The sequence below is a fragment of the Spinacia oleracea genome, chromosome 4 (assembly GCF_020520425.1).
Source record: "Spinacia oleracea cultivar Varoflay chromosome 4, BTI_SOV_V1, whole genome shotgun sequence".
NCBI lineage: Eukaryota > Viridiplantae > Streptophyta > Magnoliopsida > Caryophyllales > Amaranthaceae > Spinacia > Spinacia oleracea.
This window is the reverse complement of record NC_079490.1, coordinates 108,514,168-108,521,347: the sequence shown is the minus strand read 5'-3', so window position 1 is coordinate 108,521,347 and position 7,180 is coordinate 108,514,168. Positions and strand designations below refer to the sequence as shown.

General features: G+C 33.0%; 1 long non-coding RNA gene across 3 annotated transcripts; it reads right to left on the bottom strand.

The window, feature by feature from the left end:
- Positions 1 to 699: 699 nt before the first annotated feature.
- Positions 700 to 4,770, bottom strand: LOC110804948 (uncharacterized). Of its 3 annotated transcripts, XR_008919449.1 has the most exons (8): positions 3,746 to 4,770; positions 2,381 to 3,162; positions 2,210 to 2,279; positions 2,079 to 2,132; positions 1,565 to 1,727; positions 1,337 to 1,445; positions 1,003 to 1,041; positions 700 to 904 (listed from the first exon to the last, which is right to left on the bottom strand). It is a non-coding gene; the product is annotated as an uncharacterized lncRNA (long non-coding RNA). The 3 variants fall into 3 exon arrangements; XR_008919450.1 differs by lacking the exon at positions 2,079 to 2,132 and having other exon boundaries at positions 3,750 to 4,768; XR_008919448.1 differs by lacking the exon at positions 2,079 to 2,132 and having other exon boundaries at positions 3,746 to 4,766.
- Between the last annotated feature and the right edge of the window lie 2,410 nt (positions 4,771 to 7,180).

Sequence of the window (7,180 nt, the reverse complement as noted above, 5' to 3'; positions counted from 1 at the left end):
AACAACATAGACAATCCAAATAACAACCCAGATGCTCAAACCTAAATTAAAACCACCAATTTACCAGAAACCCTCATACAAAAAAAAAATAGCAATAAAATCAATCAAAACTTCACCAGCTTGAGATGGGGGCAGAGGTTTTGAGGGAAATTTCGCAACTTTTGTAGGAAAAAGGTAATGTAAATAAATTACAAATTGAACATTATCAGACGAAGGGATCGAGTACATAATTACATATATACGCCTAGTGTGATAATCGCGATTAGGAACTTGGGAGTCTCATTCATTTAACAAAGGGAAATCATATTGTCCAACAAATATAGCTTCACAGTTTAATTGACAGCAAAAATATGTTTTCTAGTCTAGCTTCATGCAATACTTTAAAACCAATTGAAACTACACACAAAAAAATATGGTGCTGCAAATTAATCAGGTGTTAACTGTCTTAAAATGGCCATACTCAAAGGGTATATCATTTCCCTAAAAACCCAGAATTATGGGTCCAATTCAAAATCCAAGAACAGATGAGAATAGTCAGCAGAGTGATCAACAAACCCAACAAATCAGATTGACTAACAAACACATCATTAACATAAAAGGAGCAAAATTGAAAAAAATTTCCATATTGCCAGCTTCTGAAGAGGAAAAAAACTGGGGAATTTACTATAAATAACTAAACAAAATTGTGAAAGAAAAAAATAACAAACCCACGAAAAACAAATAGAAGATCAAAGAAACAAATATTATTAACAAAAAAGTTAATCAAAATTGGGGAATAGAAATGGGAGATTATTGAAAATTACCAACAGGAGAGGTGAGATAAGTTGAAAGTAAGCGAGATAAGAAAGAAGAGATCCTTCTGCTTGCCATTTCAAATTATTGCCGGAATACTCGAGCTCGGTCGCTGCATCATTTCGCACCCAGTAATTTTGAGAGAAAACCAAATCAGGGCAAAATCAATTACGGAGTATAATTTAAATTTAGATGAATTATGAAAATTACCGACGACACGAAGCTTGTGTTGAACGACCCATGACCTGACTGATTCCATGGTCAAAATCAATAGTCAATAAGATATCAATCAGGATTAGTCTTCCATCTTGGTGTGATTATCATAAAAACCCAAAAATGTAAGAAATTCAACAATTTATAGCACCAAAAATCTAAATAGACTGTGATTATGATAAAAACAAACACAAAATTCCAAGAAAATAAAATAATTCAACACGAACAACATGCAGCGTTAATCTCGAACCAGTAAGCACAAATCAGTTAAGCATGAGTTAATTACTACTAAGTTATCAGTTAATTCAACGAAATTCAGAAGAAATAGTACCGAAGTTGACGATCATATCGCCTCAATTCCCTTCTTCCCCTATCTTCAGTTGTTCGTAGACATCAAGCAATTGCTCAATCACCTTCACATATACGCTTTCATGAAGCAGCTAAGAAAATAGAAAAGGAAAAGAAAAACAGAGGAGCGTGCGTGAGTGTCTCTTACATACTACTCTTGTGAACTGAAACCTGTCATTCAATAAACAGATACGGAGTACTATGTAATTACCAGCCTACGACAGGTTGTACAGCGCTGACCAGCTGTACACCAACAGCCGCAAAGACAACAGAACGAACCAGCTTAGTGTCAGCATCATCCATGACAATTATGGCATTATTTCCAATCAATTCAAGCAACCATTTTCCAAATCTTTGAGACTGGACAATTCTTTCTGCAAAATATGGAAAAAATCTCAAAAGTTTAACTTTCCAATCATCAAAGTTTCACAAATTAATCACCAAAGTCAACATCTGTATAATATAATTATTCACTCTATTAAACAATCCAATGAATAACAACAACAGAAGACTAAAACCCTTTTGAATTTTTAGGTCAATTAAACTTCCGCACATCAAAAGCAACCATTTCAAGAGAAACTCAAATCAAGCAGTTTCCAGAAATTTCGTTCACAAACCAATTCAATTAAATTCCATATCACAAACCCAAAAGAAATGGACTTTCCACAAACATAATGTGATACAATGGCATCAAAAACCGTAATTAGTCATTAAAAACAACTTACGCAAGATTAAACCCCAAATCTTACAAATTTGAAATCGATCTTCAATCAATGGAGCTGGAACAAATTAAACCCCAAATATTACAAATTTGAAATCGAAATAATTAAGAAATGAAAGGAACCGAGTGATTTACCTGAGAGAGAAAGAGCGTGATATGGAACTCCATTTCTTCCCCAAATCTTAAAAAATTGAAATCGAAAGAACTGAGAATTGAAAAAACAATTGGAAAAAAACATCAAATCCACAAAATATCCAGAATCAATTGGAAAAAAATGAAAATTTGAACAAATTGTTGAAATCTAACCCGGATCTCCAGAAGATCAGATGCTGGTGGTGATGGCGACGGCGAGAGGCGGATGAGAGAGAGTCTTCGTTTGCGGTGAGAGAGACACGAAATATTTAGGGTTTAGAATGGAAAATGGGGTTTGGTGGAAGACGATTAGAGGAAGAAGATCCACGAGGGAGGAGAGAGAAAACGGGAGGAAGGAAGGAAGGAAGGTTAGGGCCATTAATCACGTTTTGGGCGTTAGAAACTTGAAGGGTCTGGTATACACGTTAAACAGGGAAGGGTGTTATTGTAAATTTATTGGGGGACACGAAAAGTTAATTTACTAAAAAGCCCTCAGGAGCTGGCTTATATAATAGAGATATTTTCTATATAAACATATATGTGTATTTTACAATAAATAACAAATTGAATAAAATTGAATGCAAAAAAAGGGAATGATTACTTCATTTATAAATATACAATTATTATTTTCCTAGATTAAGCCTCAAAAACAAAAAATAAGCTCGGGGTAAGAGGAGAAACATTGACGGTTAGTAATTATAGAACAATATACATGCACACGGGTGCACCGTGAACTCTCTCACATTTTCTCCTTACATGTGAGGAGAAAATGTGATAGGGACCACCAATGGGTATAAAAGTACAATTGGGTAGACGATGAATGATGAAGAAAAGGATCCGACTTTGTTTTGAATTTCGGATGTGGGGTTTCAGCTTGGGAATGTTGCTAATCGACCGCTAATCTTGTGTCACCACCAGAATTCTATGACGACACCATTTATGTGGGCACATATTTACTACAAATAAATCCGAATAAAAGTCAAACCACGGGGCAACACCCGGGCCACACACTAGTTTATAATATTATAAAAAGTGAAATAAGTAGATATCCAACCCAAAGTTAAACCGCATGCCAAAAGATAAAAAAGGAAAAGTACAATCAAATCATTAATCACAATATTCCCTAAAAAAAAATCATTAATCACAATATAATTTACTGCTTAGGCCAAAAATCACAGCAAACAGACCCCCAATTACGCTAGAAGTATGTGATAGAATATGTAAAATATTTAGTCAAAAATATTTTAGTAAATAGAATATTTTGTAATTATGGTAGTTTACGTTATGCATAATATTAGGCAAAATATTTGGTAATTAGTTGCTAAATTATAGCCGTAAGTTATGATGTAAATTGATGTATATTATCCCCCGAATTCAATGATAATGGCAAGGAATCAATCTCTTTCAATAGGTCCAAAAAAATATATATAGTTAACATAATTCGAACATCATATCATGAAATTATGTACAAACACTTTTTGGATCTATCTCTTTCAGTATGTACGAACACTTTTTGGATCTATAAAATCGTGAAATTACCCACAATGAAGAATCCCTTTGTAATTTTCCGCCAGATCAAGTTGTAATTGGGTTTTGATGACGTCAATCGGTTGTAAACAAGAGGCTTCTACTATCCCTCTGACTGAACCTGGAATTGCTTTCATTTATGGTGGGACTGTCACTTTGGCTGTGATTTGGCTTGAATTGTTGTTGTTATTATGTGGTTTACCATTTGTTAATTTTTAATTTTTTTTTGAGAAAACTGGAGGAAGAAGAAGGGGTTTTCTTCTTCTCCAGTCATCTGAGTTCTGAGTTGGGGAGAGAAAGAGAGAGAATGGTTTGATTCACTACTTTGTGGCCGCATGCGCTTTCTGACGTGGGAATGAAGTGGGTCATTGTTCTAAGTAAATACATTTGCCAGAAATTTGGAATTTTCTGAGTAATTAATTAATGACGTTTTATTTGCGTGTCAAAAATATTAAGTACACGCAAATCCTTATTTACAAGTACACTGGATAAAGATTAACTCGAAATTCTTAAAAGTTACTCTTATATATATACCAAATTTAACTTATCTCTTTTTTAGTGATCGATTTTTCATTTTAATAAAAATTATTTCTTAAACTTACTAATAAAATTAACCATTTTATCTTTTAAAATGTTTATCTATCATTTTTTTATTCTTAATATAAAAGCTATTTAAAACATATTAAAAGTACAAAAAACTACATAAAATTTACAAAAAAAAGTAGGTAAAAGTTATCTTAGTGTAGACTAAATTTATTGTACATCTTATGCGTGCAAAACCTTTTGATAGAGTAATTTCACAATTTTTTTCGTGGGTGTTGCTCCAACAATTGAACTTTTAATCCGGGACATTCTTATAATGTGAATTGTTACAAAGAGATAGGGTGAAGGAATGCACGTGGTTACGCAACATTGCAAGCGAAATAAACAAGTGATCAAAACACTACTATGTTCAATATCTTTACTTTGCTTTACAATTTAGATGTTTTTTTTATCATGTAAGGGCATGAGTGGGTTACATAGTTGCGCTTTAGATATTTTCAATATAGATGAATAGATGATGCATAATACGAAGTATTTGTTTAGATAAACTTTGTAAACATTTTTTTGTTGCCTATTATCCGATGTAATAACAAAACTTTTGGTTTTATACTTACGCACTCATCGCGTGCATATAAGACTAATATATATACATATGTATACCTCATCCGTTCCATAAATATCGCATTATGGTTGACTTTTACTTCTATAATGCATTAGTTTTACTCTTACTTATAAAAAATTGATATTTAGAAAATATTTATCGATACAAATCTTAATGACCACACATGAATACAATTTTCGTGAATAGTGTAAAAAACTAAATGGTGCGATATTTACGGAATTGAGGAATTATATATATATATATATATATATATATATATATATATATATATATATATATATATATATATATATATATATATATATATATATGGTGAGAACCTAGCTTAAGATGAGAACCTAGGTTATAGTGAGAACCTCTCGCAGCCGTTGGATTATGATGAAACAGACGGCTGAGATCATTTGATGAATTAATGTGCGCGGCAACTTCTCTCTCTATTAATGTCTCACCCTGTCCATCAACTTTTTTTTATAAGCTTTACTTTTAAATTAGTTCCATATACTTTTTTTAGTTATTTATCTACTTTTAAGCAACTTGAGATTTTGCTTATAAACTTTACTTTTAAATTACTTTTAACTTTGTAAGTGCCCTTTGATTTAGAGCCGTAATTCATAATTCCTTCCTCTAATCATGTAAGTTGGATAGTGCCATAACCTTGGTGCTTATTTAGTGTTAGTAATTTATTTCTCTAATTATAAAAATTTTATAGATTTTTGGTTAAAGTAAATTAATTAGACTTAGAAGTAAATTGGAAATGATAAAATCCTGCTGGAAATGTTAACTTCTTTGCAATATTTTTCTACTAAGCATTGGAGATCTTGTATGATGGTTTGCATCTGGCAGTAGTTGTGTTTGGTTTAGAAGGAATGGCCTGTTGTTTAGAGCTTCGGTTTTGGTTGTTAGCTGCTGCAACCTGCGCAGGAAGTTGCAGTTGAGCTTCAGTTTTGGTTTTGCAGTTGCTCTTGTTTGTTCAGTTCAGTATTGTTCTTCTTGGTATGGTTTTTTTGTTGGGTGGAAGGCATAGCTTAGTAGGTCTTAGAATTTTCGTTTTTGGCTTGAAGTTTATGGGTTAGAACTGGTGCATGACTGCAGGCCTAGGAGATGAGTCAGCTGCAGTATGCTTAGAGTGGTGGTACTATAGTGTTTATGATAATGGCTTCAAATCCATAGGAAGGTATCAAATTAGTTGTTACCTATACCACAAATTGATGTCGATGGTGATGGCCAAATCAATTACAAGGAGTTTGTCAAAGTGATGATGGCCAAGTAAGGATGGTGACTGATAAGGAGGGAAAAGTCAAATTTGTAAAATGACTTAGTGAATTATTATGGGACTTATAGTTTCTTTTTGTATCTTTAGTAATTTCTGATGCATGGAAACCAGACATTTTAGTGATGTTGTGGTTTTGTGATTGTTTGATCATCCATGTTTACCCATTTGTGTAATGCTGTCTTGTCTTGGTGACTTCAAAATTATCTGGTATCTATTGTATCTCAATCGGATGTGAGAATCGATTAATTTTGATGAATGACTGACCCACGTTCTATCTAGTTTGTGTATATAATTACTGCATTTTTTTTTGTGTGCACAGATATTGCTTACTCTGGTTCATTTCCTTTGATCGTATTAATATGATTAAACGTGTACACACCATTGACTTGCGTGATTTATAGGGTTTAACAACACTATTATAAAATGATAAGAAATCCTTTACCTTTACCTTTATTGCTTCCTCTGCTATCAGAGAGTTTACAGTTAGAGTAACTTCAAAGTTCAGAGTCTGTTACGAATAGATCGCACTTCAATAATTCTCAAAGCTAGTATATATAAAGATGATTAACCAGTTATAAATTAAGTGAGTTTGTGTAACTTCCTTGGATGTAGGCCTGAGGGTTCAACTAGTATGCAGTGGATATTTTTTGGTTTTGCAGTTTCTCTTGTTTTTTTCAGTTCAGTTTTGTTCTTCTTGGTATGGGTTTTTTTGTTGGGTGGATGCATAGCGTAGTAAGTCTTAGAATTTTCGTTTTTGGCTTGAAGTTTGTGGGTTAGGACTGGTGCATGACTGCAGGCCTAGGAGTTTAGTCAACAGCAGTATGCTTTGAGTGGCAGTGTTGGTCCGTTGGTTCTCAGCTGTATAGTACTATAGTGTTTATGTTAGTAATGGCTTGAAGTCCATAGGAAGGCAACAACACAGTTATGCAATACCGCCTATTCCTTCCCTTATTTTAAAAGTAGATCAAAACTAGGTAAAAGTAAATAAATTAACATAATCTTCCTAATA